Source organism: Bufo gargarizans, chromosome 8 (genome assembly GCF_014858855.1).
Source record: "Bufo gargarizans isolate SCDJY-AF-19 chromosome 8, ASM1485885v1, whole genome shotgun sequence".
Classification (NCBI taxonomy): Eukaryota; Metazoa; Chordata; class Amphibia; order Anura; family Bufonidae; genus Bufo; species Bufo gargarizans.
This window is the reverse complement of record NC_058087.1, coordinates 185,703,848-185,718,344: the sequence shown is the minus strand read 5'-3', so window position 1 is coordinate 185,718,344 and position 14,497 is coordinate 185,703,848.

Genomic DNA, 14,497 nt, shown 5'->3' with positions numbered 1-14,497 from the left:
GATTGAAGAATACTACTGTATGGTAACTAAATAAAGCTAGTAATGCCGCTACACAGTGACTGAATAATGCTGCCATACAGTGATTGATTAATGGCACTCTTTAGTAACTAAATAATATCGCCATACAATGGTTCAATGATCTCATATTCAAATCCTCACTCACTGATGCAAAACAGGCCTACTTCTCATGTCTCATATCTTCCCTGTCACACAGCCCTAAACAACTTTTTAGCACTTTTAACTCCCTTCTCCGTCCCCCAGCGCCCCCTCCCTCTCCTCTCTTCTCAGCTGAGGACTTTGCCAAATATTTCAAACAAATGATGGTCAACATCAGAGAAAGCTTCACTACACAGTCCCCACCGACCCTCTACACAACTGCTCGGTCCTCTTCTCCCAAAACCCGCTTCTCCACCATTACAGAAGAAAAACTCTCCACTCTACTCTCCAGATCACATCTGACCACCTGTGCACTTGACCCGATCCCATCCCACCTCATCCCTAACCTCACCGCAGTGTTATCCCAGCCCTAACTCATCTCACCGCTATTTAGTGACAATAGACAGTGATTGAATACCACCATATAGTAACTAAATGTCGCCATAGAACAACTGAATAATATCATTATGTAGTGACTGACACTTCTATATGGCCCTGTATTTCAGATACCGAACCTCTCCTGACCGGTGACCCATTTATGGCTTTTTCCTGGGTGTTTCTTTCACGTGTCTTTTTTTTAATTAAATTTTTGTCTAATTGACTAATCTAGGTTAATGTTGTGGATACCTGGAAATCTTCCCACATGATTGCGACATTACGATATTTGGATGTCACCCAAGTGTGCCATATATCTGGATTTACCTAATTTATACTGAACTTGAGTTGCAGCATGTCTTACACTCCAGTCACACCCAGAGCTGCATGTAGAACACTGCTGTCAGCTTGCAGAGTAGTCAGGGGTATCCTCCAGCTTTTTCGCCTCTTCGCATCGCCCCTATTGTTGCACGTACAGACCTATGTGAAATCGTAGGGAAACCGCATTCGTAATGTCTCCCCCATAAGGGCTCATGCACACGGCCGTGGGTTGGGTTCGCATCCCACTTCAATGGGGCCACAAAAGATGTGGACAGCACTCTGTGTGCATCCGTACCTCCATTCCGCGGCTCCTCAAAAAAAATAGAACATATCCTATTCTTGTCAAGTAATGGCCAGACCTTCTGTTCCTCAAAATGCGGAATGCACGCGGCCGCTATCCGTGTTTTGTGATCATGTGCGTGAGGCCTAAAAAGGAAACAGAATGCTATAGCAAATGAAACCAGACATACCATGTGTGCTAATGTGGATACTGTATTGTTTGAGCATTGTTAGGTGGTATTATTTGGCCATTGTTAGGTGGTATTATTTGGGCACTGTTAGGTGGCATTATTTGGGCATTGTTAGGTGGTATTATTTGGGTACTTTTAGTTGGTATTATTTGGCCATTGTTAGGTGGTATTATTTGGGCACTGTTTAGTGGTATTATTTGGCCATTGTTAGGTGGTATTATTTGGGCACTGTTCGGTGGTATTATTTGGGCATTGTTCAGTGGTATTATTTGGGCATTGTTCGGTGGTATTATTTGGGCACTGTTAGGTGGTATTATTTGGGCATTGTTAGGTGGTATTATTTGGGTACTTTTAGTTGGTATTATTTGGGCATTGTTACGTGGTATTATTTGGGTAATGTTAGGTGGTATTATTTGGGCACTGTTGGTTGGTATTATTTGGGCATTGTTAGGTGGTATTATTTGGGCATTGTTGGGTGGTATTATTTGGGCATTGTTGGGTGGTATTATTTGGGCACTGTTAGGTGGTATTATTTGGGCACTGTTAGGTGGTATTATTTGGGCATTGTTAGGTGGTATTATTTGGGTAATGTTACGTGGTATTATTTGGGCACTGCTGGGGGTATTATTTGATCAGTGTATGATGATATTGTTTACGTACTATATGGTGGTATAGTTTGAACATTATTATTTGGTGGTATTATTTGGGCACTGTTAGGTGGTATTATTTGGGCACTGTTAGAAGGTATTATTTGGGCATTGTTACGTGGTATTATTTGGGTATTGTTAGTTGGTATTATTTGGGCATTGTTACGTGGTATTATTTGGGCACTGTTAGGTGGTATTATTTGGGCATTGTTAGGTGGTATTATTTGGGTAATGTTAGGTGGTATTTTTTGGGTAATGTTAGGTGGTATTATTTGGGCACTGTTGGTTGGTATTATTTGGGCACTGTTAGGTGGTATTATTTGATCAGTGTATGATGATATTGTTTACGTACTATATGGTGGTATAGTTTGAACATTATTATTTGGACACCTTGCCATTATTAGGGAACTGCATGACAGTGTTTTAGGGCACTGTTAGGGGACACTATTTTGGTACTGTGTGGTAGTATTGTTTTGGCAGTATTTGGTGGTAAAATGTGGACACTATTAGGTGCAATTATTTATTCACTGTTCGGTGGTATTGTTTAGATACTATATGGTGGTATAATTTGAACACTGTATTATTCGGACACTGTTAAGGGGTATTATTTGGGATCGGTTTGGTAGCATTGTTAAGGCTGTTCATGGTGGCATTTTTAGACACTGCTTGGTGTCTTTGTTTGGACACTGTACTGTTTAGATGGTATATAGTGGTATAATTTGGACACGATGGATGGTATTATTTGGAAACTATATTACAGTATGTTTGGGGAACTATATGGTTGTATCATTTAGACACTTTATGTTCGCATGATTTTTGAACTGCATGATGTCAGGTGGCATTATTTGGACGCTGATTATTATTACTGTTTAGACCGTATATGGACACTGTATTATTTAGACACTTTTAGGTGGTATTACATGAGCACTGTATGTTAGTATTTTTTAGGCAGCATATTCAGATAATATTTGACCACTGTTAAGTGATATTATTTGGGCACTATCTGTTAGTTCTGTTAGTACTGTGTAGACAGTATATGGTGATATAATTTGGACCCTGTATTATTTAGACAATTTGGTGGCATTATGTGAGCACTATATGTTAGTACTGTTTAGGCAGTATTCAGTGGTATAATTCAGACACTGCTGTTAGGCGGTATTATTAAGATAATGTTAGGTGGTATTATTTGGGAACTATGACAGTATTTTTGGGCACTGTATGACGGTATTATTTTGGCACTGTATAGTGGTATACTTTTGATCCTATATGGTGTTAATATTTTCATGGCTTTGCTGTGCACCTTATGGCATATTGACTAAAATTTCCATCTTTTACCAAATTCTCCCACAGGGACGATGTTACCTTTTCCCTGATGGCTCTAGTGAGGAAGAAAAGCAGGATAGCAGTGTTATTAACCGCCATCTTCCTGCTGACTGTCAGCTTTTATTTGAGGGTATTTACATCCAAATCAGGAGAACGGTGCAAGATATGTGCCTCCTACTGGGACCAAAAGTAATGGGACGATTGGCTTCTCAGCTGTTCCATGGCCAGGTGTTTGTTATTCCCTCATTATCCCAATTACAATGAACAGATAAAAGGTCCAGAGGTCATTTCCAGTCTGCTATTTGCATTTGGGATCTGTTGCTGACAACTCTCAAGATGAGATCCAAAGAGCTGTCACTATCAGTGAAGCAAGCCATCATTAGGCTGAAAAAAACACAACAAACCCATCAGAAAGATAGCAAAAACATTAGGCCTGGCCAAAACAACTGTTTGGAACATTCTTAAAAAGAAGGAACGCACCGGTGAGCTCAGCAACACCAAAAGACCCGGAAGACCCTGGAAAACAACTGTGGTGGATGAGCGAAGAATTCTTTCCCTGGTGAAGAAGACACCCTTCGCAACAGTTGGGCAGATCAAGAACACTCTCCAGGAGGTAGGTGTATGTGTGTCAAAGTCAACAATCAGGAGAAGACTTCACCAGAGTGAATACAGAGAGTTCACCACAAGATGTAAACCATTGGTGAGCCTCAAAAACAGGAAGGCCAGATTAGAGTTTGCCAAACAGCATCTAAAAAAGCCTTCACAGTTCTGGAACAACATCCTATGGACAGATGAGACCAAGATCAACTTGTACCAGAGTGATGGGAAGAGAAGAGTGTGGAGAAGGAAAGGAACTGCTCATGGTCCTAAGCATTCCACCTCATCAGTGAAGCATGGTGGTGGTAGTGTCATGGCGTGGGCATGTATGGCTGCCAATGGAACTGGTTCTCTTGTATTTATTGATGATGTGACTGCTGACAAAAGCAGCAGGATGAATTCTGAAGTGTTTCGGGCAATATTATCTGCTCATATTCAGCCAAACGATTCAGAACTCATTGGACGGCGCTTCACAGTGCAGATGGACAATGACCCAAAGCATACTGCAGAAGCAACCAAAGAGTTTTTTAAGGGAAAGAAGTGGAATGTTATGCAATGGCCGAGTCAATCACCGGACCTGAATCCGATGGAGCATTTCACTTGCTGAAGACAAAACTGAAGGGAAAATGCCCCAAGAACAAGCAGGAACTGAAGACAGTTGCAGTAGAGGCCTGGCAGAGCATCACCAGGGATGAGACCAGCGTCTGGTGATGTCTATGCGTTCCAGACTTCAGGCTGTAATTGACTGCAAAGGATTTGCAACCAAGTATTAAAAAGTGAAAGTTTGATTTATGATTATTATTCTGTCCCATTACTTTTGGTCCCTTAACAAGTGGGAGGCACAGATGCAAACTGCTGTAATTCCTGCACCGTTCACCTGATTTGGATGTAAATACCCTCAAATTAAAGCTGACAGTCTGCGGGTAAGGCACATCTTGTTTGTTTTATTTCAAATCCATTGTGGTGGTTTATAGAAACCAAAAATGTTAGAATTGTGTCGATGTCCTAATATTTATGGATCTGACTGTATAGTGGCTCCAAGAAGATACTGAAAACAGGAGCAGAAGAAACAACATAAGGATCAGAGGGCTCCCACAGTCTATCCCTACAGCAGATTGGAGTCACACTTTACAGGACTTTTTCAAGAAAATCCTGGGCAGACCCATTACTGATGACCTGGAAATAGATAGGGCGTACAGGGCTCTGGCGCCTCCTAACCCCAACCCTTCTAAGCCTAGGGACATTATATGCACTACTATACGGTTAAAAAATAAATCATGCGTAAGACGTGGAATCAGCCATCCATTGAATTCAGAGACGCTCACATCTCTTTACTGCAGGATTTGTCCCGCTCTACTCTGCAACAACGTTGAGCTCTGCATCCTCTGCTGGAATGTCTGAAGGAAAGAGAAATTCCATACATGTGGGGATACCCCTTCCAATTAGTGGTCCGTCGTGGAGGTAAGCGTTTTGAGCTAAGGGACCCCTCCGAATTACCAGACTTCCTAGCTGCTTTAGGCCTATCAGATGTTAATCTTCCGGACTGGTATGCCATTCAGCCCCTACCGACGCGCTTCTCGGTCTGGAAAACTAAGAGGCCTGGATCAAGAATGGTGGCCAATTCTCAGGGACATCCAACTTAATCTTCGTTACCCTAGAGACGGCTATATACAATACATAGAGTCTCTTAATACCGGGTTCTCTTATCAGTTAGTGCTCCTCAGTAGGGCTGGAGGCCCGCTGTCAGCACACGGTTTCAATATGTGCCTGTTTGTTATTATAGAGGGCAGCTAATTGTTATATGTTAGCTAGTCTACTGACTGAAGTGAGGAATAACCGTATTTTACGAGTGATCCCTAGCTAATTCATAACAATTCTTCTTGCACTATAGATGCGCTGACTTATGTGTCTAAGTCCTCTTGTGTTGGGATTTCCGAGTGAGGAGCAGTTATCAGTTTAAGGAAGATATATCTAGTCTCGTGGCCGTCTCTTCACCTGTTACTGGAAGACCGACCCCACATAGGATAACGTTTTACGTTATTTGCCTCTTCTCCGAGGTTTAATTAAGATACACGTGTGTATATCCCCTTCAGGGACTTCACCCTCTTTGTCTGTCCTCCCTGTCTGGTGTATCTTATTCCTTTCCCACCCACTGTGTTTTTCCCCTTTGTTTCCTTACTATTTCCCCTTTTCCCCGGGGCTAGGGAGATAGGCCTGACACTATAAGATGTCTACTCCAGGCAAAATTAAACTTGTCTCCTTAAATGTTCGGGGGTTCAAAAAGAGCAAAGATACTGTCAGATTTACAGAAAGAAAAAGCTCATATTATTCTGTTACAGGAAACTCACTTTAAGACAAATCATATCCGAAGTTTTAGTTCGAAATCTTACAACACTTGGTATCATAGCACAAATCCGGAAGCTAAAGCTAGGGGAGTCTCTATTGCTTTCCATAAATCCTTCTCTTGTTCTGTTCTGGATTTCAGGTCCTGTGACAAAGGAAGATACGTCTTCGTCAAGCTGGCAATCCATCGGAGAACGTACACAATTGGTAACATCTATCTGCCAAACTCGGGACAGGGTAAGACCTTTGCCTCTATAATGTCTGGATTGGATTCCTTCATTGAGGGTGTTCTCCTCCTTGGGGGCGACTTCAATCTGACGTTAAATCCGAAGCTGGACACATCCCTGGCAGGTCCTTAGAGCCATACTCATCAATATCCAGGGTACGCACGATCTTACACAATAGAAGATTGGTGGATGTCTGGAGAACCCTGCATCCGGGTGACAGAGATTACACCTACTTCTCTCCGGCCCACCGCACTTACAGCAGGATCGACTTATTTACCATCTCTCATCATGCTTTAATGTTCCAGCCCAAAGCTACCATCGGCACAGCTTTGTGGTCAGACCATGCACCCATATTCCTTACCCTGGAACTACCTGACTTAGTGGCCAGGGAATGGACATGGCAACTTAATGAAACCCTGCTGAGAGATGTGGTGTGCAACAAGGCGACTGAGGATACAATTCAGGATTTTTTGGTGAACCATGCTTCTGACACCACAGCCCCTCCTCTGCAGTGGGAAGCATTAAAATGTGTAATACGAGGCTCACTCATACAGCACGGGTCTAGACTGAAAAAAGAAGGAGAGGCTCATATCAAAAGGTTAACCACTTCACATCTGGGCCATTTGCCCCCTTCCTGACCAGGCCTAATTTTGCTAATCTGACATATCTCGCTTTATGTGGTAATAACTTTGGAACGCTTTTACTTATCCAAGCCATTCAGAGACTGTTTTCTCGTGACACATTGTACTTCATGCTAGTCATAAATTTGAGTCAATATATTTCACCTTTATTTATGAAAAAATCCCAAATTTACCAAAAATTTTGAAATATTTGCAATTTTCAAATTTTCTATTTCTCTGCTTTTAAAACAGAAAGTGATACCTCATAAAATATTTATTACTTAACATTCCCCATATGTCTACTTTATGTTGGCATCATTTTGGAAATGTAATTTTATTTTTTTAGGACGTTAGATGGCTTAGAAGTTTAGAAGCAATTCTTAACATTTTTAAGAAAATTGCCAAAACCCACTTATTAAGGACCAGTTCAAGTCTGAAGTCACTTTGTGGGACCTACATAGTGGATACCCCCCATAAATGACCCCATTGTAGAAACTACACCCCTCAATTTACTTAAAACCGATTTTACAAACTTTGTTAACCCTTTAGGCGTTCCACAAGAATTAAAGGAAAATGGAGATCAAATTATTCAATTTCTCTTTTTTGGGCAAATTTTCCATTTTAATCCAATTTTTTCTTTAACACATCGATGGTTAACAGCCAAACAAAACTCTAAATTTATTATTCAGATTCTGCAGTTTACAGAAACACCCCACATGTGGTCATAAACTGCTGTATGGGCACACGGCAGGGCGCAGAAGAAAAAAAGTGCTACATGGTTTTTAGATGCCATGTCCCATTTGATGCACCCTTACAGTAGAAACTCCCAAGAAGTGACCCCATTTTGGAAACTAGGGGATAAGGTGCCAGTTTTATTGGTACTATTTTTGGGTACATATGATTTTTGATCATTCATTATGACACTTTATGGGGCAAGGTGACCAAAAAATTGGTTGTTTTAGCACAGTTTTTATTTATTTCTTTTTACAGCATTCACCTGAGGGGTTCGGTCAAGTGACATTTTTATAGAGCAGATCGTTACGGACGTGGCGATAACTAATATGTGTACTTTTTCTTATTTATTTAAGTTTTACACAATAATAGCATTTTTGAAACAAAAAAATTATGTTTTAACGTGTCCATGTTCTGAGAGCTATAGTTTTAATTTTTTGAGCGATTTTCTTATGTAGGGGCTCAATTTTTCGGGATGAGGTGATGATTTTATTGGTACTATTTTGTGGGACATACTCCTTTTTAATCACTTGGTGTTGCACTTTTTGTGATGTAAGGTGACAAAAATGGCTTTTTTTTACTTAATTTTTTATTACTGTGTTCACCCAAGGGGTTAGGTCATGTGATATTTTTAAAGAGCTGGTTGTTACGGATGCGGCGATACCTAATATGTCTACTTTTTTTATTTATTTCACTTTAACACAATAATAGCATTTATTAAACAACAAAAAAAATAGTAGCCCCAGTTACAGGAGAAATACACCCCCTGAGAGGCTGTACAGCGCAATATAGCGCTGTACAGCCTCAGTGCAGGGCTGATCGAGGTCTGTGAAAGACCTCACAGCTCCGGCGGTCACATGATGTCATGGTCTTACCTCCTTGCTGTTCCCTTCGTTTGACATGTGCTGGCGGCCATCTTGGTTTCTGGGTTTTCTTGTAGCCTCCCACCCTGTGGCTCCTCCTTCCCACTGGGAGGAGCTGGATGCCCAGCTCATATATATAGGAGGTCTGTGGCTTCAGTTCCTTGCTTGGTCCTCCTGTGTTCACATGCTTCCAAGACTGCTGCTGCTTCTGGTTCCTGATCCTGGCCTCGTCTGACTACCCCGTTGGTTCCTGATTCCGGCTTCGTCTGACTACCCCGTTGGTTCCTGATTCCGGCTTCGTCTGACTACCCCGTTGGTTCCTGTTCCTGGCTTCGTCTGACTACCCTTCTGGTTCCTGACCTCTGTCTCCGCAAGACCCTGCTTCGGTTTAGCCATCCGTTCGGACTTTGCTTACGGCTTGCTCTTCAATAAAACCTTCTTATTTTCCACTTATCTCTTGTTGTACGTCTGGTTCATGGTTCCATGACATTAGGACCAAGCCATGAATTCTGACGGTACAGGGCCACCCTCGCTACCTACGCTGGTTGCCAGACTTGATCAGCAGGATCACCTGTTGGGTCGGTTCGCTGTGGCGTTGCAAACCCTGCTTGAACGCACGGCTCATTTAGCTTCCGTTGCCGATGGGTCGGTTGTCGCTCCTGGGCCCGCTCCTACTGCCGCTCCGGTTGTTGCGCCAGAGTCTACCCTGACACCTGTTGCTGCGCCTGTGGTGTTTCAGGGTATGACCGGTTCTGCCCCCCTTCCACAGCGCTTTGGGGGAGAGCCAACTCAGTGCCGAGGTTTCCTTAACCAGGTGGGCATTTACTTCGAGTTGCTGCCACATGCCTTTCCTACTGAGAGATCAAGGGTGGGCTTCTTGATCTCGCTGCTCTCGGACAAGGCCTTGGCCTGGGCCAGCCCTTTATGGGAGAACAACAATCCGGTGGTTGCCGAGTTTTCCGGTTTTGTTGCTTCTCTTCGGAAGGTATTCGATGTGCCGGCTCGTGCTGCCTCTGCTGCGAAGCTCCTTATGTCCATCAGACAGGGTTCACGATCCGTAGCTGAATACGCCATTGAGTTTCGTACCCTGGCAGCAGAGGTGGGCTGGAATAATGAGGCTCTGGTCGCTGCTTTCTCTCATGGTCTCTCGGATGCCTTGAAGGATGAGGTTGCAGCTAAGGACCTACCAGTGGAGCTCGAGTCTCTTATTTCTTTCCTGATTTTGATTGACACCAGACTCAGGGAGAGACCTTCCTTTAAGGAGAGCCTGCGGAGGTCTCCTAACAGATTGGCGCCTACGTTTGCTGTCCCACCCGTGCCTCCCTCTCCTCCCACGCCTCCTGGGGATGACTTGTCTGGGGGTGAACCCATGCAGCGGGGGTTTGCTCGCCTGTCTGAGGGGGAGAGGGTACTCCGGAGACGCGAGGGCCGATGCATGTACTGTGGTCTCGGTGGGCATTTTCGGTTGGCATGTCCGAACCGTCCGGGAGAACGCTCGCACCTGAGGTCCTGTCGGGGGCAGATCTTGGGTGGAGTCTCCTCGTCCCCGGTTTCCCGTGTTGACAAACCACTGATCACGGTTGTCCTCTCCTGGGTCGGGGGCTCGGTGACGACCCAGGCGTTGGTGGACTCTGGTGCTGGTGGTTTGTTCATTGATAGAGTGTTCGTTGCCGCCAATTCCATTCCTCTGCAGCCTCGAGGTTCCCCACTGGCTCTTGAGGCGATAGACGGCAGACCCCTTCTGCCGCCACACGTGACTCATGAGACCCTTCCAGTGGGGATAGCCATTGGTGCCGTTCACAGAGAGTCGGTCTGTCTCCAGGTTATTTCGTCTCCACACTACTCGGTGGTCTTGGGGTACCCCTGGCTCCAGAAGCATAATCCGACTTTCGATTGGAGATCGGTCGAGATCCTCTCGTGGTCACCGCAGTGTGGGGCTAGTTGCATCCATGGGCCTGTCAAGTTGCTGTGTACTTCCTCGGACTCTCTGTTGCCTCCTGAATACGAAGAGTACCGGGATGTATTCGATAAGGTGCGCGCGGTTGCCCTACCTCCGCACCGCCCATACGATTGTGCCATAGAGTTACAATCCGGTGCCGTTCCTCCTCGTGGCAAAGTCTATCCACTGTCGGTAGCGGAGAATGAGGCCATGGAGGAGTACGTGAGGGAGGCGCTTTCACGCGGACACATTCGCAAATCCTCGTCCCCGGCAGGGGCTGGATTTTTCTTTGTGAAAAAGAAGGGCGGCGAGTTGAGGCCTTGCATCGATTACAGGGGTCTCAATCGCATCACGATCAATAACGCTTACCCGATACCCTTGATTTCCGAGCTGTTCGATCGCCTCAAAGGGGCCACGGTCTTTACCAAACTCGACCTGAGGGCGGCATATAACCTGGTAAGGATCAAGGCGGGCGATGAGTGGAAGACCGCGTTTAACACCAGGACCGGTCATTATGAATCCTTGGTTATGCCCTTTGGGTTGTGCAATGCGCCCGCAGTCTTCCAGGAATTCATCAACGATGTTTTCCGTGACCTGTTGCAGCAGTGTGTGGTGGTCTATTTGGATGACATCTTGGTATATTCTGCATCCATGGAGGCCCACATTCTGGATGTCAGACGAGTGTTGCAACGCTTACGAGAGAACAAGCTGTTCGGTAAGCTTGAGAAATGCGAATTTCACCGATCCCAGGTAACCTTCTTAGGTTACATCATTTCCGCTGAGGGGTTCTCCATGGATCCTGAGAAGGTTTCGGCTGTCTTACAGTGGCCCCAGCCCAGTGGGCTTCGTGCCCTGCAGCGCTTTTTGGGCTTCGCCAATTATTATCGGAAGTTCATCAGGGACTTTTCCATGCTAGCCAAGCCTCTCACGGATCTGACCAGGAAGGGCAGTAATCCTCAGGTCTGGCCGCTCGAGGCCATCCGAGCTTTTGAGGCTCTAAAGTCCGCCTTTGTGTCGGCTCCGATTCTGTCGCATCCCAACCCTGGGTTGCCTTTTGTCCTCGAGGTGGACGCGTCTGAGACGGGAGTAGGCGCCCTCCTGTCTCAGCGTAGAACACCAGAGGGTCCTCTGCTTCCTTGTGGGTTTTACTCCCGGAAACTGTCTCCCGCGGAGTGCAACTATCAGATTGGTGACAGGGAGTTATTGGCCATCGTGCAGGCCCTTAAAGAATGGAGGCACTTGCTCGAGGGCTCGGTGGTTCCGGTTCTCATCCTGACGGACCACAAGAATCTGACCTACCTCTCTGAGGCCAAGAGATTGACACCACGTCAGGCCAGATGGGCTCTGTTCTTGTCACGTTTTAATTACGTGGTCTCCTACCTACCCGGCTCCAAGAACATCAGAGCGGATGCCTTATCACGGCAGTACTCCGAGCTGTCCGGGGAGGAGTCGATTCCGACTACGGTCATACCCCCGAATCAGATCCTGGCCGCTATTCGCACCAGCCTGACTTCTCCTCTGGGTGAGCAGATTTTGGCGGCTCAATCTGGTGCTCCCTCTGGGAGACCCAACGGCAGATGTTTTGTGCCTGAGGAGTTGCGCACTCGGTTGTTGCGAACCTACCATAACTCCAAGGCCGCGGGGCACCCTGGAAAGAATCAGCTGTCCTGGGCGGTTTCACGTCTGTTCTGGTGGCCTTCTCTACGTTCCGACATCGCCGCATATGTAGCGGCATGCTCCGTTTGTGCCCAGAGTAAGTCCCCTCGGCACCTTCCGTTGGGCCTTTTGCAACCCATAGCCACCGGGGAGCGTCCATGGTCACACCTGGGGATGGATTTCATTGTGGACCTCCCTGCATCCCGAGGCCATACGGTCATTCTCATGATTGTGGATCGGTTTTCCAAAATGTGCCACTGTGTTCCTCTCAAGAAGTTACCCTCTGCACAAGAGTTGGCCTCGATTTTTGCCAGGGAGGTCTTCCGGTTGCACGGTTTGCCCAAGGAGATTGTGTCGGATCGGGGGAGTCAGTTTGTGTCCAGGTTCTGGCGCGCCTTTTGCTCCCAGTTGGGGATTCATCTCTCTTTCTCCTCGGCCTACCACCCTCAGTCCAATGGGGCCGCAGAACGATCCAATCAGGCCTTGGAGCAATTCCTTCGTTGCTATGTCTCCGATCACCAAGACAATTGGGTTGACCTCCTGCCTTGGGCTGAGTTTGCCAGGAACACGGCGGTGAACTCTTCGTCTGGGACGTCTCCCTTCATGGCCAATTATGGGTTCCAACCTGCCGTGTTACCGGAGGTTTTCTCTCCCCAGGATATTCCGGCTGTGGAGGATCACCTTTCCGTCCTACGTGCTTCTTGGGTACAGATCCAGAGGTCCCTTGAGGTCTCTGCGCAGCGCCAGAAACTCCAGGCTGATCGCAGACGAGCGCCCGCTCCTTCCTACCAGGTCGGAGACCGCGTATGGTTGTCCACCCGCAACCTCAACCTTCGAGTGCCCACTCCCAAGCTGGCGCCTCGCTTTGTTGGTCCCTTCCGAGTGCTTCGCAGGGTAAACCCGGTAGCCTATGCCCTTGCGCTTCCTCCTGGCATGCGGATCTCCAACGTGTTTCATGTCTCCCTGTTGAAGCCACTGGTGTGTAATCGTTTCACTTCCTCGATTCCTCGGCCTCGTCCGGTCCAAGTGGGCAATCGTGAGGAGTATGAGGTGAGCAATATCCTGGACTCACGCCTGGTCCGCGGCCGGGTGCAGTTTTTGGTCCATTGGCGTGGTTATGGTCCAGAGGAGCGTTCCTGGGTTCCCTCCGCAGATGTCCATGCTCCTGCTTTGCTCCGAGCCTTCCACGCACGCTTCCCTCAGAAACCGTTCCTTACTCCGCGGAGGAGGGGCCCTTGAGGGGGAGGTACTGTCATGGTCTTACCTCCTTGCTGTTCCCTTCGTTTGACATGTGCTGGCGGCCATCTTGGTTTCTGGGTTTTCTTGTAGCCTCCCACCCTGTGGCTCCTCCTTCCCACTGGGAGGAGCTGGATGCCCAGCTCATATATATAGGAGGTCTGTGGCTTCAGTTCCTTGCTTGGTCCTCCTGTGTTCACATGCTTCCAAGACTGCTGCTGCTTCTGGTTCCTGATCCTGGCCTCGTCTGACTACCCCGTTGGTTCCTGATTCCGGCTTCGTCTGACTACCCCGTTGGTTCCTGATTCCGGCTTCGTCTGACTACCCCGTTGGTTCCTGTTCCTGGCTTCGTCTGACTACCCTTCTGGTTCCTGACCTCTGTCTCCGCAAGACCCTGCTTCGGTTTAGCCATCCGTTCGGACTTTGCTTACGGCTTGCTCTTCAATAAAACCTTCTTATTTTCCACTTATCTCTTGTTGTACGTCTGGTTCATGGTTCCATGACACATGACCTCCGGGCCGGAACAGGAAGCGCATAGTGCTCGGTGAGTGCTGTATATACAGCGATCTAGAAAGCAGGGACACCTGGGCACTGTCCCTGCCTTCTCTAAGGTTTGCAACCCGATTAGCGTGCAGCTGTGATCTCTGAATGGATGTTTTTAAAACGTCCATTCAGAGATAGCGAACCACCTCCCGGACGTTTATAGTCTATGGGCGGGTGGGAGGTGGTAACAGAACTCATACATGACCTAGAATCACTACACAAACTACTCCTTACCCCTTCCCTTCTGGTGGAACTGACATCAATAAGAGATAATCTTAAAATAGCTATAGATAAACGATCCACCTTCTATAGGGAAAGATTCCAGAGTTTCCTGTATGACTAGGTCAATAAATGTGGAAACGCGCTTGCCAAACTGTTACACCCTAGGCCAACACAATCATATATCCCTGAGATCAAAGATCATAGGTACATCATCCCTCTCACATTGC